Source organism: Ovis aries, chromosome 8 (assembly GCF_016772045.2).
Source record: "Ovis aries strain OAR_USU_Benz2616 breed Rambouillet chromosome 8, ARS-UI_Ramb_v3.0, whole genome shotgun sequence".
NCBI classification, from domain to species: Eukaryota; Metazoa; Chordata; class Mammalia; order Artiodactyla; family Bovidae; genus Ovis; species Ovis aries.
Genome location: NC_056061.1, coordinates 14,702,983 through 14,725,990, shown reverse-complemented (window position 1 = coordinate 14,725,990; position 23,008 = coordinate 14,702,983). Strand labels below are relative to the sequence as shown.

The 23,008-nt window shown below is 37.6% G+C and overlaps 1 protein-coding gene across 4 annotated transcripts in view; it reads left to right on the top strand.

Annotated features, from left to right (window-relative positions):
* NKAIN2 (sodium/potassium transporting ATPase interacting 2) overlaps positions 1–23,008 on the top strand; it is a 1,193,593-nt gene that overhangs the window by 66,698 nt on the left and 1,103,887 nt on the right. The gene's annotated exons all lie outside the window — the stretch shown is intronic.

The window sequence follows — 23,008 nt, the reverse complement described above, 5'->3', positions numbered from 1 at the left end:
GTAGCATTTCTTAGAAGTGATGAGCACAGTTTTCTAAATACTTGTTCAGAGTCTGAAATCCTATATGTGTATGCCCAAAATGAAGTTAATATATAAAGGACAATCGTGTAAAATGCATTGGTTTTTTTCAGGTTAAAATTCATGATGTACCATAATGTGAGATTTCTTATTGGTTTATAACCCTGGTGGGTTACATTATTGGAAGACATTTGGAAGTGATAAAGGCAGAGTTTGTCATTTCCTGATAGAAACAGTAATCTGAAAGTCACACTGAATTTTATTGAGGTTTAGGTAATATTAAAATAAGTATTTCTAATTCTGTCATCTTAGGGGGGGAAAATCTAGAAAATATGTCAAATAATCTTAACAGATAATTCATTTCATTATTTTTATGTATATAGAAAACACCAGAGAATGAAGTATAACTTACAAGTTTTTTTTTTTTTTCCCCCTCCAGATTGTTTTCCTATCTGGACTTTAGGTATTGTTATATCACACATTTCTGGTTAAATTTCTTTTCTGTTCTAATTTCCCTTTAATTTATTTTGGTACTGATTTGCATCAAAATCTGATTTGTATTGTAACATTGCCAATTAACTGTGTATTGCAAAAGTGAAGAAAATTAAATAAATAAGGTTAACAGATTTGATATCATGCATTTAATAATTTGGTGCCGATTTTAAATCTGTATATACAGAAGCAACTTTGAAATGAAATCTGTGGTTCTATTATTTTTGTATTATGGTTCTACTATTTATGTATTATTGTTCTGTTATTAGTATAGCTACCTGCATCCTCCTGGAAGTTACATAGTCAAGCAGTTTTCAGTCCAGATTCTGGTTTTGTCACTTACTACATACCAGGTTGTGTATCTTCTCTTGGCCTCAATTTTCTCATATGTAAAATGGAAGGGTGGTTTATTCTTGTCATAAGGAATGAATGACATATATGAAGTTCTTAGGAGGGTTCATAGTGTTCCCTGATGAAGCTTGATATCTCATCCACACACCCTTCCCTGGTGTCTCTGTAGCTAATCCTATGCAAATCCAGTTTCCTATTCTCTATTAGTTCTATGGCTCTTGTCCATTGTGATTATTATCACTTTATTGCACACCTTTATTACTGCTTACCTGGACCATCGTTGTGTTTCAACGAGCTGTCCCATCCCCTCACTCTTGCATCTCGGTTCATCCTCATCGCCATTAGAGTACTGTTTATAAGTTTAGTTGCTGAGTCATGTCTGACTCTTGCGACCCATGGACTGTAGCCTGCCAGATTCCTCTGTCCATGGGATTCTCCAGGCAAGAATACTGGAGTGGGTTGCCATTTCCTTCTCTAGGGGATCTTCCCAACCCAGAAATCGAACCCGGGTCTCCAGCAATGCAGGCAGATTCTTTACCAACTAAGCTATGAGGGAAACCCTAGAGAGGGAGAGGGAGCCTGAGAAATGGCTACCACCTTCAAGGAAGGCAGCAGGCAGGCAAATTACTCTCTCGTGACCCAGGGAGGTAGTGATAAAAAGTAATACAGAGTACTATTCAGAGATAAACAGTAATACCTTTACCTTGTTCAGCTTCTTTCTAATACTTTTTTTGCCTGTTGGGTTCAAATGTAGCATCATAGTATTCGTGACCTTTTATGATTCGACCTCTCAGTCTGTTTATTCCCTACTGCTCCACTGCTTTTTCCCGGTGATCAAATAAACTGAACTTCTTTTTATTATACTTATTCTTCCTGTTCTTTACTTTTGCATTTTTTCTCTGCCTAGAGTAACCATTCTTATAATTCATTTTTCGTGATCTGCTTCTGTGTTAAATCTCCCAAAACATATAATAACATCTTATTTGAACCTCACAGACATTGGTTTCCATCCATTTATAGCATGTATCTTATCTTTTTATAGCATGTATTATAGTCAGTCATGTCTCAATCATTTTCTTCGGTTCAGTTCAGTTCAGTTCAGTCACTCAGTCGTGTCCGACTCTTTGCGACCCCATGAATCGCAGCACACCAGGCCTCCCTGTCCATCACCAACTCCCGGAGTTCACTCAGACTCACGTTCATCGAGTCGGTGATGCCATCCAGCCATCTCATCCTCGGTCGTCCCCTTCTCCTCCTGCCCCCAATCCCTCCCAGCATCAGAGTCTTTTCCAATGAGTCAGCTCTTCGCATGAGGTGGCCAAAGTACTGGAGTTTCAGCTTCAGCATCATTCCTTCCAAAGAACACCCAGGACTGATCTCCTTTAGAATGGACTAGTTGGATCTCCTTGCAGTTCAAAGGACTCTCAAGAGTCTTCTCCAACACCACAGTTCAAAAGCAGCAATTCTTCGGCGCTCAGGTTTCTTCGCAGTCCAACTCTCGCATCCATACATGACCACTGGAAAAACCATAGCCTTGACTAGATGGACCTTTGTTGGCAAAGTAATGTCTCTGCTTTTCAATATGCTGTCTAGGTTGGTCATAACTTTTCTTCCAAGGAGTAAGCGTCTTTTAATTTCATGGCTGCAGTCACCCTCTGCAGTGATTTTGGAGCCCCCCAGAATAAAGTCTGACACTGTTTCCACTGTTTCCCCATTTATTTGCCATGAAGTGATGGGACTGGATGCCATGATCTTCGTTTTCTGAATGTTGAGCTTTAAGCCAACTTTTTCACTCTCCTCTTTCACTCTGCTGTAAAGTTTTTGCAGAATAAAAACTTAATCTTATTTCCCATTGAGTCCATAGGAGCAACCAGGTTAATACACATAACAGGTGACTAAAGAATAACTGTTTAATTGAATAGCTACATCTCACACCCTCCCTTTTCTTGCTCTTGGTTCTGTGAGTTTCTGTAGGTATACAAATCATAATAATAATTTAAAACACAGCTTATAAAATGGTCATTTTCTTATGCTAGATGCCCTCAGCAGGAATCTACTGAGGCGAAGGTTAAAGGTCAGAGTTCCGTGGAGCTGGAGGGGAAAACGTTGAAAAAGCTTTTAGGGTAGTAGTAAATGTTAAAGTTGAATAGTGTGGGCTTTGATTTTCTAACTGTATAATAGTGATTTGGAGGCTGTCTACAATGTCAGTGTTCTTGTTAGGTTTACAGATCATTATAACAGTTAAATCCATAGACTGGACTTCAAAGTTACTTACTTACCTCTCCTTGCTTTTTCACTTTTACTGCCAAAGGACATTTCATTTTGTACCACTTTATTTTTATAGACAGAATCTATGAATTTTCCGTTTGGACCTGTTGGAGGTCCTTATTCTCCATTCTCCAACTGGAGAATAAGGTGTTGAGGGATGAGCAAATCTTCTCACCCCATCTTCGAGTTTCTAGTATTGTTAGTTAAGTTGTGATCAAGTGATCTCACTTCTGAAACAACACATTGCTGTAGCATTAACCAGCAGAAAAGCTGACTTGTGTTCAGGCCCTCTTGGCCTGTAGGCAGCATCTGGAGCAGAGTACATTCTTTGGCACCTACCTTGCCTGAAGCTCCCCTTGGGCCTAGAAAAACACCATCCCTTATGCCCAGACTCTGTGCTAAGGCAGCAGTGCAGTGTGCTGCAGGTAAACACTCTGCCCATCTCATCAACACAGGCTCCATCTTCCCCTCCTGTTTCCCTTGATTTTGTCCATCTCACCTATGGAAAAATGACACTGATTTACCAAAGCTCAATTATTGCTACCATAGCAATAAAGATATGTTGTTAAACCAACCATGGAGTTATCATGACAGGTATGTTTAAATGAAGAAAAGACAGTTTGCCAACTATATGTGCACACATTTTTCCTTTCAGCTATAAAGATCAAAATATCAAAGAACATATGAGAATTTTTTAACGATAGACATCTCTTCCAGCCCGAGTTTGTGTTTTCTTTTTTGTTGTTGGTTGTTTGCTTGCTTGGTTTTTCATTTATTCCTGTTGAAAGCATGAGGAAGGCATAAAATAAAGGTTGGGAACCTGTCCATCTGGATCTCTCCAATTGCTATAGCCTGTCTTAAGCATGTACGAAGGAGTGAGACTATAATTGGTTCCAGTGTTGTGAGCTTTATATTGTAAATAAATTGACTGGACAAGGTGGATAACTTACGGAGTGAAATTTAATGATCCTGTCCCGTATTTTTGAAAATCAAATATATCATCTTTTCATCTCTAGATTCTTAAATTCACTCATTCACAGATATTTATTGATTGTCTTTCACAGACCAGGTACTGTTGTAGGAGTTGGAGATACCATAGTAAACAAAAATCCATGCCCATTCTTCTGGAGTTGTCTTAGTCTTTCTGGGCTGTTATGACAAAATGCCATAGACTCAGTGGCTTGTAAGCAACAGAGTTTTTCTTTCTCACAGTTCTGGATGCCAGGAAGTCCAAAATCAAGGTACCAGACAATTCAGTATCTGGTAAGGGCCTGCTTCCTAGTGGCAGTCTTTCTACTGTGTCTTCACATGGCGAAAGAGGAAGAGAGTTCTTTACGGTCTCTTTATGCTAATCATTCATGAAGGCTACACCCTCGAGACCTAACCGCCTCCTAAAGGCCCCCATCTCCTAACACCATCACATTGGGCAGTAGGTTTCAACATATGAATTCTGGAGGGACACAGAACATCCAGCCCATAGCAGGAGATTATGTTTTGTGGGACAAAGAAACAAGCCATCAAGTATGTAGCACAGCAGGAGGATAGAAAGAGACTTGGGGAAGATGGGCACAATTTCATTTAGAGCAGTCAGTGCAGTGTCCTTGATAATGTGACGTTTAAGCAAGTTCTGAATGCAGTGAGGGAGGGAACCGTGTGTATAACTGGAGGAAGAACATTCTGGGCAAAGGGAACAGTAGATACAGAAGTCCTAAGGTAGGATGTGTGTATGGGTAAGTTAAACATTTAAAAATACAACAAAAATAAAGATTTCATGAGTCAAACATATTCACTGTTCAAATTTCTATAAGTCTTCTACATACAAACCTTCAAGTTGAAAACTTTCAACGAAGCAAATGTGCCTCGCACTGTAGGGGTGCCTGTAAAATTGCAGCTTTCTGTCCATCTCCTATTGCTGACGACCCTACATCTCTATCATCTCCTTTCCCTCCTCCAGTCAGTAACACTTTTGCCTGTTTACTTAATGCTAACCCTGTATGCCAGAGAAGGCATGTATGTTGGAGAAGGCAGTGGCACCCCACTCCAGTACTCTTTCCTGGAGAATCCCATGGATGGAGGAGCCTGGTAGGCTGCAGTCCATGGGGTCGCTAAGAGTCGGACATGACGGAGCGACTTCCCTTTTACTTTTCACTTTCATGCATTGGAGAAGGAAATGGCAACCCACTCCAGTGTTCTTGCCTGGAGAATCCCAGGGATGGGGGAGCCTGGTGGGCTGCCTTCTATGGGGTCTCACAGAGTCGGACACGACTGAAGTGACTTAGCAGCAGCAGCAGCAGCCCTGTATGCCAGCTGTTTCACTACTGTACTTTTTAAGGTACTATACTATAAGAGTGGCCGCAAGACTGGAAAAGGTCAGTTTTCATTCCAGTCCCGCAGAAAGGCAATACCAAAGAATGTTCAAACTACTGTACAGTTGCACTTATTTCACACGCTTGCAAAGTATTGCTCAAAATTCTCCAAGCTAGGCTTCAACATACATGAACTGAGAAATTCCAGATGTTTAAGCTGGATATAGAAAAGGCAGAGGAACCAGAAAAAATACTTCTGCATTATTGACTATGCCAAAGCCTTTGACTGTATGGATCACAATAAACAGTGGAAAACTCTTTGAGAGATGGAAATGCCAGACCACCTAACCTGCCTCCTGAGAAGTCTCTATACAGGCCAAGAAGCAACAGTTAGATGTAAAACAATGCACTGGTTCCAAATTGGGAAAGGGGTACTTCAAGGCTGTATTTTGTCACTCTGCTTATTAACAGAGTACATCATGTGAAAGGCTGGGCTGGATGAAGCACAAGCTGAAAAGATTGCCGGGAGAAATATCATTAACCTCAGATATGCAGATGACACCACCCGTATGGCAGAAAGTGAAGAGGAACTAAAGAGCCTCTTGATGAAAGTAAAAGAGAACAGTGAAACAGCTGGCTTAAAACTCAACATTCAAAAAATAAAATCACGGCATCCGATCCCATCACTTCATGGCAAATAGATGGGGAAACTGGTGAAACAGTGACAGACTTTATTTTGGGGGGCTTCAACATTACTGTAGATGGTGACTGCAGCTATGAAATTAAAGGACACTTGACCTTGGAAGAAAAGTTATGACCAACCTAGACAGCATATTAAAAAGCAGAGACATTACTTTGCTGACAAAGTCCGTCTGGTCAAAATTATGGTTTTTCCAGTAGTCATGTATGGATGTGAGAGTTGGACTATAAAGAAAACTTGGTGCTGAAGAATTGATGCTTTTGAAATGTGGTGTTGGAGAAAACTCTTGAGAGTCTCTTGGACTGCAAGGAGATCCAACTAGTCCATCCTAAAGGAAATCAGCCCTGAATATTCACTGGAAGGACTGATGCTGAAACTGAAACTCTAATACTTTGCTCACCTGATGTGAAGAATTGACTCACTTGAAAAGACCCTGATGCTGGGAAAGAATGAAGGCAGGAGGAGAAGAGGACGACAGAGGATGCAATGGTTGGATGGCATCACTGACTCAATGGACATGAGTTTGAGCAAGCTCTGGGAGTTAGTGATAGACAGGGAAGCCAGGTGTGCTGCAGTCCATGACGTCACAAAGAGTTGAACAGGACTGAGCGACTGAACTGACTTTATTTTTTATTTTTTTTAATTATTATTTTTACTTTATTTTACTTTACAATACTGTATTGGTTTTGCCATACATTGACATGAATCCGCCACGGGTGTACATGAGTCCCCAGTCTTGAACCCCCCTCCCAGCTCCTACCCCATATCATCTCTCTGGATCATCCCCATGCACCAGCCCCAAGCACGCTGTATGCGAGACAGCAAAAGAGACACAGATGTGTAGAATGGACTTTTGGACTCTGAGGGAGAGGGAGAGGGTGGGATGATTTGGGAGAATGGCATTGAACTGACCTTAAAAGAATAAAAATATTTTCTTTATTTTTGTGTTTGTCTTTTTATGTATTATTTATGTGAAAAGTATTATAAACCTATTTACAGTACAGTACTATATAGCCAATTTCTTGGTTGGGTACCTAAGGACATCAGTATTCAGCTTATGAACAAATTAAACTTAATGATTGTGCTCTTTGAAGGAAACTTGTTTGTATGTAGGGGACTTACTGTATTTGCCCCGACACTAAAAAAAATATGCTAGCTGAATCTCAGTTAACCTCCTAAAAATTAATTGGCTTTATAGAATGATTGATAAAAGCATTATATCAACCTTTAGTAACTGAACTTTTACACAGCAATGTCCTGATTAATTATCTTTGCTCTTCTTGAGGCTTCATGGCATGTTTATGGTCATCTGTGCTTCAAGAATTACTTTCACATTTTTTTCTCTGTTCCTTTTAATTAAAAGAACTGACCTACAAAAGACCAAATATTCTTAGGACTCTTTTAGTCAGAAAAAGAAACATATTGTTAGACATCTCTTAAAATTGTCAATAGGTCTAATAGAGTTTCTTCTGATGTGAGCAATGCATGACTATTGGCAAATTAATGTATAAAATATCTATTATATCATCTATGAAATCAGTCTCTTGGAAATTTTGATAATTTAACCCTGATGCTTGAATATTTTTCAAAGCAATGAAAATTGCAAAAGTTGGCAGAAAGTCATTAAATGTTAATAAAAAGCTGAAACTGATACTAGATCAAGGTAAAATGTCTTTAATTTAAGCTCATTCTGAAAGTGTCCTGATGGAAAGACAACTATATAATGCCATCTATTCCAGTAATAAATATTCTTACACTATCTTAAGATATATTCTTATTCTTACACTATATTAAGATATATGGAAATCCAGTTTTTTTTAACCTTTTCTTATAACCATGCTTTAATTTCTGTGGTGGATTCAAAACAAGAGATTAGAGATATATACATTATATTTTACTTATTTTTTATATATTTTATTCTGTATGTGGAATAGAACATTTACAAATCTTAACTCTAATGCCATAAATGTAGTTTGCTTTTAAAAATAATAATAATACCAATACTCTGAGAAATGAACTACCAAATTGCAAATGGCTTAATATGCATCAGTTTGGTAATCTCTGAGGGATCATGTGGCTTCACAGTTCTGTCAAGCTGTTGCCATAGTGCCAAGGTCAGCAGTGGTGGAGACAATTGAACAGATAGGAATGGCTTTGTTGACTACGGAGAAAACAAAAATGCATGAACAGGTTATAGCGAGGGAAGATTTAAAGTGTGCAAATCATTTGAAAAGCAATTATGCAAGCATGAGTTTTGGAAACTTTTCATTGTACGATGTACCCACGTGTTTTTCTCCCCCTTATGATTTAGTAAGCAAATAATCTAGCTCTCTTTGCAAAATGGTAGAAAATGAATTGTTCCCAAGGGTACCTAACAAGAATCCTGTAGGTAGTTTTGGAGCATTTCTTCCCCCTAGATTAAACCAACAGTATGATTTATTACTTTAAGAAAGTTGATTTTCTCCATAGTAGATGTAGCTAGAAGTCAGTTTCCCTCGTGCATTTCACTCAAGGCCTTTGCACATTCAGCCTCCTCTCTCTCCTGTACTCTCACTTTCTCCCTCATGAGAGCTCTTTCCTCTCTCCCTTCAGTCTCTGCTCTCATTTATAATAAAAGCATAGTTTATACTCGTTGTTCTACTTCTTTAAGTCCCTTTCTTACTTCGACCTGTTATAATCTCCTTCTTCCAAGACACGGATACAAGGTGTTCTAAGGAAACACACTAGGATCTTAATTAACAAACCTGGTACATCCATTATTAGCAATTGGCTCTCTTATTGTCTGGACAGCATTTGACTGTGGACCGTCATGGTGAAAGTGTTCTTGCTCTTTTCCATTAGTTATTGTAGCATTGCTTTCTTCCTCTTGTTTGCTTTAATCTCTCTGGGTTGCTTTCTTTCAGGTTTCTTACTAAAGTTAATTCCTCATCAACCTCATATTATCTGTTATATCTTTGGTTTCTGTTTTGACTATCCCACCTTCCCTATTTATAAAATGTCCATGCTTTTCCCTGGTGATTTTTTCATTACCTATACCTTATGTATTACTGTATATGTAAATAACCCCTGTGTTCCTCTCCAGACCTTTCCCCTGTACTCTAGAGTATCATCTACTTGTTTGTTGCCTAAGCCAGAACCCAGAGACATCTCAGTTGTCTTTCTCATCATCCCCATCTAATCAGCTATGAAGTCTCCTTGATCTTATCTCCTAAAGATCTCTTGACTTTTGATGTCTTTCATCTTTCATCTCCATTGTTACCATTGGATCTTATTTACTTTCACTTGGAGTATTATTGTAAATTTTCTAACACATGTGTAACTCCTCATCTTAAAGTCTATTAATGGCTACTTATGATGTTAGGAAGACATGCCTACTTCTAAACAGAGCATTCTATCATTATGTAACTGTGTCTAGAGTCTTTTCTGTTATCTTTTTTCTTGTATTTAAGAAGGTTCAGTATATTGATTGATCAGTTAAGGGCAAAACTTGGGAAATCAGATTACTTGACTTCACATCTAAATTTTATGTGAGCTGCACAATTTATGTAACTCTTCCAAGCCTTTGTTTTCTTATGAAAAATATGAGACTAAAAGTATTTGCCTCAAAATATTGTTGTTAAACTAATGTTTAATGTTGTGCCTGGTACAAAAATAGGTACTAAAAAATGGTGGTTGTTGTTCAGTTGCTAGGTCAAGTTCAACTCTGCAACCCCATGAACTACAGCATACCAGACTTCCCTGTCCTTCACTATCTCCCGGAGTTTGGTCAAACTCACGTCCACTGAGTCAGTGATGCCATCCAACCATCTCATCCTCTGTTGCCCCTCTTCTCCTCCTGCCCTCAATCTTTCCCAGCATCAGGGAGTTTTCCAATCTGTCAGCTCTTCATGTCAGATAGCCAAAGTATTGAAGCTTCAGCTTCAGCACCAGTCCTTCCAATGAATATTCAGGGCTGATTTCCTTTAGGATTGACTGGTTGGATCTTCTTGCTGTCAAAGAGAATCTCAAGATCTTCCCCCAGCACCACCTAAAGCATCAGTTCTTTGGTGCTCAGCCTTCTTTGTGGTCCAGCTCTCATATCCATACATAACTCCGGGAAAAACCTGGGGAAACTACTGGAAAAGCTACTGCATAGCTTTTACTATGCAGACCTTTGTTATCAAAGTGATGTCTCTGCTTGTTAATACACTGTCTAGGTTTGTCATAGGTCTTCTTCTAAGGAGCAAGCATCTTTTAATTTAATGGCTGCTGTCACCTTCCACATTGATTTTGAAGCCCAAGAAGATGAAATCTGACACTGTTTCCACTTTTCCCCCATCTATTTGCCATGAAGAGATAAGGCTGTATGCCATGATCATTGTATTTTGAAAGTTGAGTTTTAAGCTAGCATTTTCACTTTCATCAAGAAATTCTTTAGTTCCTCTTCACTTTCTGCATACAAGTAATATCATCTGCATATTTGAGGTTGTTGATATTTCTCCCAGTAATCTTGATTCCAGCTTGTGAGTCATCCAGCCCAGCATTTCTTATGCTATACTCTACACATAAGTTAAATAAGCAGGGTGACAATATACAGCCTTGACATACTCCTTTCCTAATTTGAACCAGTCTATTCCATGTCCAGTTCTAACTCTTGCTTCTCATACAGGTTTCTCAGGAGGCAGGTAATCTGGTCTGGTATTCTCATCTCTTTAAGAATTTTTCACAGTTTGTTGTGATCCACACAGTCAAAGGCTTTGGTGTAGTCAATGAAGCTGAAGCCATTTTTTTTTTTTTAATTTCCTTGCTTTTCTATGATCCAGTGGATGTTGGCAATTTGATCTCTGGTTCTTCTGCCTTTTCTAAATCCAACTTATATATCTGGAAGTTCTCGGTACATATTACTGAAGCCTAGCTTGAAGGATTTTGAGCAAAATTTGGCTAACGTGAAATGAGTATAATTGTACAATGATTTGAACATTCTTTGGCATTGCCTTTCTTTGGAACTGGGATGAAAACTAACCTTTTCCAATCCTGTGGCTGCTGCTGAGTTTTGAAGAAAGTAAGGAAACCACTAGGCCATTCAGGTATGACCTAAATCAAATCACTTATGATGATACAGTGGAGGGGATGAATAGATTCAAGGGACTAGATCTGGTAGACAGAATACCTGAAGAACTATGGACAGAGGTTTGTAACTTTATACAGGAGGTGACGACCTAAACCATCCCCAAGAAAAAGAAATGCAAGAAGGCAAAGTGATTGTCTGAGGACGCCTTATAAATAGCTGAAGAAAAGAAGCAAAGCGAAAGGCAAAGGAGAAAGGGAAAGATATATCCATCTGAAAGCAGAGTTTCAGAGAACAGCAAGGGGAGATAAAGCCTTCTCAAGTGAACAATGTAAAGAAATAGAGGAACCAACAGAATGGGAAAGACTAGAGATTTCTTTAAGAAAATTGGAGATAGCAAGGGAGCATTTCACGTAAGGATAAACAGAATAAAGGACAAAAACGGCAAGGACCTAACAGAAGCAGAAGAGAGGTGGCAAGAATACACAGAACTGTACAAAAAAGATGTTAATGACCCAGATAACCACCATAGTGTGTTCACTCACCTAGAGCTAGACATCCTGGAGTGTGAAGTCAAGTGAACTTTAGGGAGCATTACTAGGAACAAAGCTAGTGGAAGTGATGGAATTCCAGGGGAGATATTTCAAATCCTAAAAGATGATGCTGTGAAAGTACTTCACTCATTATGCCAGCAAATTTGGGAGATAAAAAAAGATAGCTATTGTTAATTATTTGTGGTTTCCAGGTTGTTTTATTTTATTTCAAAATGTGTGCCTTTGCATAAACCATTCCCTAGCCAAGAATTCACTTTCTCCCTTTCACTTTGTTATTCAAGATTTATTAGCTCAAGCATTTCCTCCTCTCTGATGCTTTCTCTAAGTCCATTCCATATCACTTCCTTTCCCTGCTCCACGATAGAATACAGATGAAATCCTGTGTGGTATCTGAGCATCCGTCTACTGTTTGCTATTTTACTTCATTCTAATTGTTGGCTTACTCCAGCTTTCATTAATGTTGTGAGTTCCCTTATGAGGATTATGAATCTCTTACTCTCCATTGCCCAGTCTGGTGGTGCTGAGTAGATTCTCCATAAAAATTTGAAAAAAACAAGACTGATGGAATATATTAATAAGAATTGAGAGAGATATGTATGTGTGTGTGTATCAATGTTTAGTAGGTACATCTTTTCCATATTGGTTTTCCATTACATGTGTTTTGGTATATATTAAATTATTTTTTTATTATCAAACTGCTTACGATATTTTATTGAACACCAAAAATTAAAGTAAACCCATTCTTCCTGACTACAAATAAGATGTGATTCCAAGTTGAGATTTTCCAGAAAACTTGTGTAGGTTTCCTAGTAATATCATTGGTTTGATTAATGTGAACAGATAAGTAAAATGGTTTAATCAGTTTCAAAATTGTTTATAAATCTTTGACTTTAAATTGTATTACATGAATACATGTAAATAGAGAAAATCTGACTACAAGCCAAATTATCCCATTTGTTTCTTCATATAAGATCTTTCACATTTTTTGGTAGAAAGTTACTTCACTACTTTTCCTACTATTAAAATACCATGTACATTAATAGTAGGAATTGATAATAATGATAGAATAAATGATAAAAATCTGGTCTGCTCTTATTTATATTTTGGAGATTATTCATAGTTTAAAAAGAAAAAGAAAAGAATATGAAGAAAACTATGACAAAAACTTATTAGAACCAACTAGGCCCAAGATGGCAAAAGATCTGACTTCTAGTGAACCTTGAGCCTCATTATACACTCATTGTAATACATCAGCATGCTAAAGGACACACCCACCAGTGCTGTGACAGGTCTGAGGCCAACCATAAAAAGTCAAAAAGTGGCCAATTTCCTGAAATCTCTGCCTCTTCCCCAAAATAGTTGGAATAACCCTTTCACTCATTAGCCTATGAAACTTCCCAGCTCAGAAAAACTAACCACCCTGTATTTTGAGGCCTTGTTCCTTCTGAGATGGCCTGCTTTTTGTCTATACAATGTGTATATCTAAATAAATGCACTTCTTACCTATCCAAAAACAGAAAAAAAAAAAAGAAAGAAAAAGAAACCTACCTACTAATCGAATATAACAGTTTATCAGGAGAAGTTTTCCTGACCCAAATTAAATGTATTATTGGGTCTTTAAATCCTAAATGTCTAGAAGATGCTGAAGAGTTAGTTCATTTAATCCTAAATCTGAAGCACTTTAAAGACAAATATTAAACCAGGGATATGTTCTTTCAACAGAAGGGAAACAAAACACTTTAGAAAAAGAAATATGCTTTCAGTGGCTTTGTCATTAAACTTGGTAACTATATTTATCGACTAGGCCTAAACTTGCCTTTTCCTAGCACTCTAATTTACTTTTCTATAAAGTGTTCAGTATGTTCTCATATGAAAAAAAAAAATCCTCTGCTGAGGTTATTGCATTAGCTATTTTCAACTTTAAAATCTGGAAAAGGCTATAGATTTTTCATCATTTAGTCTAACCAGCATAGAATGAATGGATTCCCTTCTTTAATATTTATATTCCCTTCCAGAATACTAAATTCATGCAACTGTAATTTGATTTAAAAGCTTGATTATTACTTTGTTACATTTGCATCAATCTTGGGTAACAGTTTGTACATAAAAGACATAGGAAGAACAGAATGATTCCCCATCATTAAGGAGAAGCTGAACAAATTGCGTAGTTCAGCACCTATGGGTTTTAAGTCACTCGGTTTGATTTATGACTATGCAATTTCACGTGCTTTCTGCTGGGAGGACTTTGGAGGAACATATGCTTTTCTAGTTTATCTACAAAAAACTTCCTTCACAAGGGCCTTGTTCTGTATTCACGGCACCCACTTATCACAGCAAGGCATTTACTTATTGCTGATTTATCGGAAAAAGTCAATATTTTGAGAGATATTCCTGGGGGAAGCAAAAATAAATCCATTAATTTGTAAGACTGTGCTACAATCCATTCTGTTAAATGGGAAGAAGAGGTGCTGTCTTTAAGAGCTAGTGCCAGGGCTTCGTTTTCCATAAGTGTTTTCATCTGTGTTGTCTTTCTGTGATAAGCTGAAAGTGTTTTGACAAGACTTGATAATCTCTGCAACATTTCACAATGAATAAACTAGAGTTGGCAATGTAGTTTGCTGGTGGTAAAGAGCTCTGATTCTAGATTCATGAATTTTCAGTGAATTCAACAGTTATTTTTTGCCTCTCGTATGTGCCAGATTCTCATCTGAATACAGAGAATATGGCAGATAAGAAAAAGAGACAACAGTTCTTTTTATGGGACTTTACATTTAGTTAATGACACAGGCAGTGAACAATATGAATAAATGAACTGTGTAGCATTTCAGATAGAGAAGTGCAACAGAAAAAGCACTCAGGGATTAGGGAATGCTGGTGTGAGTGTCGGGAGAGAATTGTTTTCCATTTCCAATAGGGTGGTCAGGGAAATCCTCTTAAGACACTGAGATTTGTACAAAAACCTGAAGGAGGAAGGGCAGTGAGCCGTGCAGATTTCTGGGGAACAAGCACTCCCACCAGAGAGAAAAGAAATCTCATCAATCTCATATTCTAGGTACGAAACTTTGAACAAAGACTGGCACTTTCTATGCCTAGTTTCCTCCTCTTTTATATAGGAACACTTGTAGCCATGCTTAAAAGGGATACTATAAGAAATAAAATATGCACTGCAGATATACAGTAAACACTGGATAATGTTAGGTATTATCATACTGATACTATTGGAAATCTAGAGTTTCTCTTTCAGATCACTTTATTCCCAGTCTATCTTTTCATTAGTGCCCTGTAGGAGTCTACATGTGAATTAATCAGCTATTGTAGAAAATAGTCTGCTCTCCACAGTGGATGTAGGTAAATGTTAAATGTTCACATAGTAGATGAGAGAGATCACCCAAAGTTCTCTTTTTCCCTTTTTAAAGATTTTATCAGTTACATAATCATAAATGCCAGATATTTTTTTTCCTCACCCCTATAGTCCCAGTTTCCCAGCCCTTAGAAGCAACTACTCTCAATTCTTTTAGTCATTTTGTATTGTATTTCCTTCCATATATTTAAAAACTTGCTTATGTTGCCATTTGTTGATTTTTCAATTTTGGATATTATCTATAAATTTCCCACTGTGATTCATGAGAATCGGGCTTTTTTACACCATCATCTATGTACACCTTTGATCGCCCCATCAGACTGGTATAGTTATATCACACTTTTCGTTAGATAAGTATTCAGTGGTTGTATTATTGTGACTCTAAAGTGTTATAAGCTGCTGCATGATGGATATCTTTCCTTTTTTGTGCCTTTTCCCTTTAGTTAATCATTGACCTTTTTGTTATTGGTTTCCTTCATTTGCTTACCACTTCCCCCTAGAAACTCCCTCAGGAATAAATATTTCCTTGCAGTATGTTTCAACACTTAAGGTGTCCTCTCAGTTTCTTCTGGGAGATACCTGACCAAAACATCCCACTAGCCAGTCTTTGGCCTGGCTGATCTCTAAATCAGCTTTAAAACCAACCCCTTTTACCATCAACCCCCTGAGGCCCTTTTGCTTCCATTTTTTAGTTGATTTCTATTTGTGAAATGCAATATATTCTTTCTCCTTGTTTTATCCTCTTGTTTTAGTTGTGTAGATGTCCAGGAACTTCCTAGGAAAGATGCATGGGAGATGAAGTTTGACACTTTTCATGTCTGAGAGTCTGCTCCACTCACAATTATCCCTGAGTATAGAATTATAGTATGGAAATAATTTTTCCTTTGAATTTTGGAGATGTTTCTTTTCTGTCTTCTAGATTCTAATATTGCTATCCAAATATCTGATGTCATTCCGATTTATTAAACTTAAACATTTCAGGGACTTTCCTGGAGATCCAGGGGACACGGGTTCCATCCCTGGTTGTGGAACTGAGATCCTGCATGCCACGTGGTGCAGCCAAAAAAAAAAAAAGAATTAAACATTTAATTTGAAACAAGTGATATTTATCCATTTATTTACCAATAGTTTTATTAATGAGGCAAGATCTTTTCTTTGAATCCCTGATTGAATTTCCTTGTCATAGGCTCATATGAAAGAAATACTCCCACAGTAGATTGTGTATAAGTTATGCCTCCTTTTCTTTAAAATGGAGTAAATCCTAGATTTTTCATATTTCCCCAAATTTTCTACCGCTGAAGTGTCCATTCCCCTTTTGGCATCTTTTTAAGATACTCATAGGACTCTATTCTATTTTTAGCTCTTTAGGAAGTAAAATCTTTATTTCTTCTATCATATACTTTTTCAGAGACACCTTATTAATTCTCTAAAGCATTTGTTGTGGACTTGTGCTAGACATTCTTTTTGGTGCTGGAGTTAGCATTTTGAACGAGAAGGATAAGGGTATGTACTCTGAGGGTACATACATTCTAGTTGGGAGAGAGAATGAATAAACGAGTAAGATGAAAATATCAGATAATGATCAGAGCTATGAAGAAAATAAAATGGAATGAAGTGATGAGAGAGTACCAGAGAGCCAACTGGATGTTCAAAAAAGACCTCTCTGACGAGGTAATATTTAAGGTAAAGCATGCATGATAAGAACAAACCAAGCATGCAAAGTTCGGGGGACAGCTTAACTCTAGGAAGAGGAAACTCAGATGTAGAGGGAGGGGTGACCTTGGTGCGTTGCAGGATCTGAGAGAAGGCTGTGTGTGGGGAGTGCTGGAGCCAGCAGAAGAGAAAATGTTCAAAATTATTCAGGGCCAAATTATGAAAGCCATGGGAACAGATTTTGTGTTTCATCACCTTGTTAAGAGCCTTGGAAAGTCACTGATGGGTTTTGTGCTTTATTGCCTTGTTTTAAGAGCCATGGGAAGTCGCTGGAGAGTCTTAAGCAGCACGGTGACATGATTTGCTTTATAGTTTTGAAGATTCCTTTAAAATTTTTATGGAAAATGAGGGAGAATGTGTGTATCTTTCTTCCAAACTGAGAGGTGATGTTAGCTTAGCTTAGCTTAGTCACTCAGTTGTGTCCGACTCTTTGAGACCGCATGGACTGTAGCCTGGAAGGCTTATCTGTACGTGCGTTTCTTTAGAGGCAAGGGACACTGGAACAGGCAGCCTAGTGTTCCCTTCTCCAGGTGATCTGCTCGAACTAGGGATTGAATCCAGGTCTCCTGCATTGCATGCAGATTCCTTACAACCTGAACCACCAGGAAAGGGAGAATGTGTGTATCTTTCTTCCACACCGAGAGGTAATGTTGGAGTTGGAGAAAAATAGGCAGATTCTGAAAATTATTCTGGAGTAAGGTTGACAAGTGTATTTTAGACATAGATGAGGGACTGAGATACGAGTGAGGCCAGTAATGACTCCTAGGTGTTGGGCAGGAGAGACTGAGTGGATGGTTGGACCGCTTTCTGACCTTTCCTTATCTCTGTTCTTGTCAGATACAAGTGGTGGTGGTTTAATTGCTAAGTCGTGTCCGACCCTTGCGACACTCTTGCGTGTCCCCTCTGTCCATGGGATTCTCCAGGCGAGAATACTGGAGTGGGTTGCCATTTCCTTCTCCACAGATACAAGTGGCTCTAAACAATGTTGCTTTACTCTTCATCATATATAAAATTTAACTCTAGATAAATGCACACTATTTATCCAGATCCTCTTTGTTTTTCATGAATGATGATTTTTTTTGCCTTTTTTCCTGGTTTTAAATTTTGTTTGGCTAAAATAATTTTTTTGACATACAAGAGGAGGAAGAAAAAAATTTGCTCATATTATACCATCTGCTCCTTTTTAATTTCTTTCAAGAAAATTCTCCAAGGGAATGCATTGTCTTTTGATGCCAATTTCATTGTCAGACAGACTGTGACATCCCAGGTTTTAGCATTGGCCTATCATGTGGCCCTAGTACTGGCTTACTGGTTACTTCCTTTTTTGCCTGTTTAGTGGTGCATTCTTCTTGGCCGTGAGAAAAGTGATGTTTTCCTTTTTTCTTCTAATGTGGCTAAAACTTAGGCTGAAGTCCTAAATCTTAGTTTGTGACATTTTTACTGTATTCTATCTTTATCTTATTAGATGCAAAAACTATTTCTAACTTAAACAGTTATACTACAGACATTCCACATTATCTGGTTTATCTAAGTAATCTCTTGTCTTTGAATGCCAGATCTTGATTTCAGAGGCATATTCAGTTGTTAACAGTACTGTCTGGGAAAAGGCAAAATTAGAGGTAAATGTAGATTATGCATCACCATTCCTGAATGCATTTCAGCAGCCATGTGAATTAGCATAGTTCCTAATACAGGACTTGAAGGCACTTAATTTGACCTGAAATGAAATAATTTATTAGAAACAAAAATGCTAGTGCAATTTAAAAAGTGTAACTTATTGCTCTAGAAATGTATTTTTCATAAGTATTTTCATAAGTATTGATCCTTGTTACAATGAGATACAACATTACATTGAAAAAGGTTCATAAAACTTGAGTGGTTGTATGAGAACATTTTTACTGTTTCTTTTGATTATAAAAATATGTCTACTGTGGAAAATTAGAAAAATATACAGTCTGAAGAAGAAATTAAAATCAGCTTGTAATTCCATTGCCAAAGGACAACTATTACCATTATTGGGTAATTCTTTGATCTTCTCTTTCTATATTTACATATTAATATGTGTATATACATATGCATCTATTTAAGAATACAGAAAAGGACTACATAGAGAGTTTAAGAATTTGAGATTATAGTTTTTACACTATTTTTATCCCACTTTTCCGTATAATTATAGGTACATTGGAAAATTTGATGCCTGCATTATACTTAATATACCATAATAATTGTACCCATTCCCCTATTTAAGGACATTTAGGATGTTTCTGTTATTTTTAGAAGCTTGACTCATTTTACTATAAAAGAATGTTGCTGGAATGAATGTGTACTTGACAGCGTTTCTGATTTTTCCTTACCATAAGTTCCTAAAATAGTAACTGTTTTGGTTAGAATATATGAATATGTTAAAGGTTCTTTTTGTATATTGTCAAGCCATGAAATTAAAGGATGCTTACTCCTTGGAAGGAAAGTTATGACCAACCTAGATAGCATATTCAAAAGCAGAGACATTACTTTGCTGACAAATTCCATCTAGTCAAGGCTATGGTTTTTCCAGTGGTCATGTATGGATGTGAGAGTTGGACTGTAAAGAAAGCTGAGCACCGAAGAATTGATGCTTTTGAACTGTGGTGTTGGAGAAGACACTTGAGAGTCCCTTGGACTGCAAGGAGATCCAACCAGTCCATCCTAAAGGAGATCAGTCCTGGGTGTTCATTGGAGGGACTGATGTTGTAGCTGAAACTCCAGTACTTTGGCCATCTGAATGCGAAGAGCTGACTCATTTGAAAACACCTTGATGCTGGGAAAGATTGAGGGCAGGAGGAGAAGGGGACGACAGAGGATGAGATGGCTGGATGGCATCACCGACTCAATGGACATGGGTTTGAGTGAACTCTGGGAGTTGGTGATGGACAGGGAGGCCTGTTGTGCTGCAGTTCATGGGGTTGCAAAGAGTCAGTCGGACATGACTGAGTGACTGAACTGATCTGAGAATAGCTTACTATATACGCATAAATATATTTTGTTAATTTTTGCTAATTTAATGTTTTTTAAAATGTCGTTTGTTGGACTTCCCTGGTGATCTAGTGGTTAAGAATCTGCCTTGCAGTTTAGGGGATGCAGGTTCTACCCTTGGTTGGAGAACTAAGATTCTACATGCCCCAGAGCAACTAAGACCGGATGCAGCCAAATTAAAAAAAAAAAACTATTTGATTTTATATATTAAAAAATACATAATTTGCTTATTTCAATTTGTCTTCCTTTGATTATTGGTGAGGTTGAATATTTTATCATGTATATATAAATGTGTATTTCTTCTGTGAATTGCACCAATGTTTTTATCTGTGTTTCTTATTAATGTCTTTAATTGGGATATTAATATTTTAGCTATTGATTTGTAAGGTATGTATTTACCTTTCCCATATTAAATTTTTTTTTCTAATTGAACTTTGCTTTAAATTTTGTCCAAAATGTTCTTGCTGCAAAATATTTTAAGGTATTGATAATTAAACTTATTTGCCTTTTTCTCTATAATTTTATTCCATATTTGTGTTTAGGAGACTTTAAAGTATGAACAGTGTTATTTGTCTTCTATACCCTTATTTACAGTTTTGATACATTTAGAATATATTGGACATAATTTGGAGATTCTTTAATAGGATTTTCTTTTATTTTTTAATTAGCAAACTTTTCCAGTGACATTTGTTGAATAACAAACCCCTTTGTGAAATTTCCTTTGTGAAATTGTTTTTATTATTACAGTCATTGTTATTGTTATTATTACATTCCGCCATTTTATTTACCCCCAGGAAGTATCAGAGAATCTCATCAGTTATTCTGTTGTTGTTTTAGTTCTTACGTATAATCACATTGTTTTAATTGTCAGTGTATATATCTACACTCTCTAGTTGGCTTTCTGATGTGTTTAGCTATCTTTTGTGAATTTAGTGTACCAGGTAAATATTGCTAAGATCACTAATTATTTTCCTCATTGAAATTTCATTAAATTCTGCTGGAAATTACTCCTATACTCCCAGAAGCCTGCTGGCTTACACATGTTTTCCATCCCAAGATATGGGATAATTCTCCATTCTTGCAAAATTATTTTTAGATTTCTCTATAAAATCATATTTTACCTATCTATATATTATTTTTTGCTATAAAATTGTAGGTCACTTATGATTTATAGCTGTTTGTATTAATATTAGGCTTTGATTTCTCCTTTACTTGATTTTTGCATATTTATAGAACAAATTAATTTTTGTAATTACTGATTCAACAGAAAGCTAAGAGCATTTATGAAGACTTGAAAAAGAAACACGATGAAGAATCAGAGGATGCATCTTTTAATGCCAGCCACATTAAAAGGCTGGTTTCATTGGTTCAAAGGGAGAGCCAACCTTCACAACTTAAACGTAAGTGATGAGGCAGTGAGTACAGATAGGGTAGCTGCCCATGAGTTTCCAGAAATGCTTCCAGGAATTGTTGAGGAAGACACATATTTACCTGAGCAGTTTTTAGTGAGGATGAGACAGGACCATACTAGAAGAGGATGCCAAGCTGAAGTCACATCAACTGGAGGAAAACTTGATTCCAGGCTATAAAGCAGCAAAGAATAGGCCAATTCTGTTGTTTGGTGGCAGTGCTTCCAGTGACATGAAGCTGAAGCCTCTCTTAGTTTATCATTCGGAGAACCCAAGAGCCCTTAAGCACATAGCCAAGGGCTCTCTTCCTATCATTTGTAAGAGTAACGTCAAAGCCTGGGTTACACAGGCCATTTTCTGGAACTGGTTTTTCCATCAACTTTTCGTGAAGGTAAAGACATATTGCTTGGAAAAGGCTGTCCCATTCAACATCCTTTTGCTTCTTGGCGGTGCTCGTGTCCCACCCTCTACTCATGGATGACTTTTATCCCAGTGTCATCTGGGAGTACATCTGTCACTGAATACTACGTCACTCATCCAACCTATGGACCAGGGAGTTATAGCAACTTTCAAGAAATATTATTTCTGTACTTTCAAAAAATATTACCTATGCCGCAATGAGTGAAGAATCAGGTGCAACCTGGTGACAATTTTGGAAGGGCTATAGCATCTACGAGGCCATAAAAAACATTGAGTTTGCTTGGTGTGAGGTTACAGCCATCACTGTGAATAGGATTTGGAAGAACCTCTGCCCACAGTTTGTTCATGATTTTCATGGATTTGAGATGGCAGATGAGGAGTCCAAAGAGGTCTTCAACAACTTAGTGACCTCAGCCAGAAGCTGGAGCTAGATTCTGCAAGAGGATGACTTCACTGAATCCCTTGCTGTGCAACACATGGAGCTTACTAATGAAGACCTGATGGGATTGGAGGCCCAGAGAAAGGAAGAGAAGCAAGAGGAAGAAGAAGTAACTGAAGAACCAAAGAGATTCACAGTGCAGGAAATGGCAAGAAGATTTTCTTTATTTAAGGAGGCACTGATAGTTTTTGAGGCATGGGACCTGAACTCAATGGTATATGAAGGTTGTGGCGGCCATTCAGAATCCAGTCCAGTGCTTCTGTGCCATCTGTGACAAGAGAAAAAGAGCTACTACCCAGACATCCCTGGATGGTTTTCTCAAGAGGATGGACAGATCTGAATCCAGCAAGGAGCCAAGAACCTGCTCCATCAGCGTCAGGCATGAGTGAGATTGCAGCTTGTCCTCCGTCTCCTTTTGCTGACGATCCTTCAGCTCTACCATCTCCCACCTCCCCTCCTTCCTCCAGTCAGTAACTCTTCCTTCCTGTTCACTCGATGCCAGCCCCTGTATGTCAGCTATTGTACTCTACTACTGTACTTCTCAAGGTACTGGACTATAAGATTAAAAATGTTTTCTTGGGGACTTCCTTGGCAGTCCCATGTTTAAAATTTCACCTTCTTGTACAGAGGGTGCTAGTTCAGTCCCCTTTGGGGGCATTAAAATTCTAGATGCCTCGTGGCTGAAAAACAAACACATAAGTGATATTGCTAGAAATTTATAAAATATTTAAAAATTGTCCACATCAAAAAGTCCTTAAAAAACATCTTCTTTATTTTTTTCGTATTTTTTAATGTATTATTTATGTGAAAAGTATTATAAACCTGTTACAGTACAGCACTATATAAGTGATTGTGTTAGTTGGGTACCTAGGCTAACTTTGTTGAACACACAAATTGGACTTAAGGAACACACTCTTG